This window comes from Condylura cristata, unplaced genomic scaffold (assembly GCF_000260355.1).
Source record: "Condylura cristata isolate star-nosed mole 26May11 unplaced genomic scaffold, ConCri1.0 scaffold00001, whole genome shotgun sequence".
Taxonomy (NCBI): Eukaryota; Metazoa; Chordata; class Mammalia; order Eulipotyphla; family Talpidae; genus Condylura; species Condylura cristata.
Genome location: NW_004567102.1, coordinates 63,896,480 through 63,898,256, shown reverse-complemented (window position 1 = coordinate 63,898,256; position 1,777 = coordinate 63,896,480). Strand labels below are relative to the sequence as shown.

General features: G+C 45.5%; 1 pseudogene; it reads right to left on the bottom strand.

The window, feature by feature from the left end:
* Nucleotides 1–378: 378 nt before the first annotated feature.
* LOC101621456 lies at nucleotides 379–1,474 on the bottom strand (annotated as a pseudogene).
* Nucleotides 1,475–1,777: the final 303 nt, after the last annotated feature.

Here is a 1,777-nt window from a genome sequence, read left to right as displayed (position 1 = left end):
CTTAAAAGTCTGCTCTGGAGCAATGAGACTGGAATCTGTGAATGGCCTCCTGGTAGGAACTGAATGGTTAGTTCTCTGGATCTGACTTGCTTGAGGTCCTGCACTTTGAAGCCAAGACTGTGGCTATTAGGAATCAGGGTGAAGTACTCTATAGCCAGCAGTCTTACAGTAGTCAAACATGGATTAGAACCTTCCTGAGAATGCAAGTAGCTTTTGTCTGTGCTTTCATTCTAGGTGACAGCACTAGTATTATCAAGAAACAGGCAGGGCTGAGTAAGGTCTAAGGATGCCACTAATGAACATTAATGATATAGCTGGTTCATATACCTCAAGTAACTTATTATTATTACATTTTTAATAAGTGCACATGCAGTTTATTTAGTTGGCATCCAGGGTGAAAGAATTATCTATTGAATGTGACATCACCCCTGTTCTGATATTCATCTACTTTCTCCTCAAAGAAGTTAGTCTTTCCTTTCAGTGATATATTCCCCATAAAGCCAATGGGGTTCTCTACTCTGAAAACCTCACTAAGGCCCTCTCTGGTGGTGCAACAGGTTAGGACACAACACTGTAAGCTAGCGCAGCTGCTTCAGTGCTAGTTCAATCCTTGGCCCCAGAGGTGACCCACATGGCACAGCAGACCTCTCCTGACACACCCACTGCTCCCCTCAGCAGTGTACTTCATTGATCTGCTTGCTCTGCTCCCCACTCTGTCTCTGGTGAATCCTGTCAATGCCCCCGCACCTTGCACCCCAGTTCTGTATGCATAAATAAATCTTAAACAACAACAACTTACTAAAACCTAGTTCCAGCGTAAGTCTGTTGGCCATGAATTCAATATACTGCTTCATTCAAGCACAATTCATGCCAATGCGTTTCACTGGCAAGACCTTCCCGAGAAACTTCTGTTCCAGCCTCACCACCTGGATTCTTATTTCTTTCTCTCTGCTCCAAGGTTCAAGTAGCAGAAGTTTGAACATCAGGTAGGCAAAGTCACATTGTAAGCCCTCATGCCTGCTAATAAGTACATCTGAAAATGTGCAGCTAGGCATCAATCCTAGTTTCTTGAGCAGGAAGTTTCCTTCCACTGCTGCAAAGGCCACAGGTATTCTCCACAGGTGGCCTCTTTGTGCCTGGTCCAATGCAAGGCCCAGCTGGCCTTTTTCACACAAGGCATCTCTTAATGGTGGCTGAAGATGGAACCCCTCTCTTTGGGATCTTTAATATGTCAAAATAGAGACTGTATGCTTTCCATGGCAATTTATAAAACAGAAACTCTGTGCTTTGGTAATCTGGACTTCTTGGCTAAAGTCTTCCCTCAGGAGGACTTGTGCCATCCCTGGCTGCAAAGAAAGCCAGGATATGTGACATAAAATATTTCCTTTCAGGCTTCAGGACGTCCCAGGACTGAATGATCTTGGGAACAGCAAATTCAGCAGTTCAAAAGAAAAGCCTCAGCTTTCTTAAACATCTGCCAAATGTCATGCGTTGGCTATGAAAGGTGGCAAATCTCAGGGACAGCTCTCAGGTTTTCTGCTCCATGGGCTCCAGGAGGCTCCTCTGGAACTTGCTGGCCAGCATGGGCTCTGGCTCAGGCTGGGCGTGTTATTTTGGCTCACCAGGCTGAGAGGGAGAGCCACCATAGAGCAAGCAGACTTGCATGGAGGCCGTGAGGGTGGCAGTGGAGGAGGAGAACAAGGCCAGGGGATACCGACTTGGCGCGGAACTGCAGGGTTTTTTTTTTTTTTCTCTTTTAAAAAAAAATTAATATAAT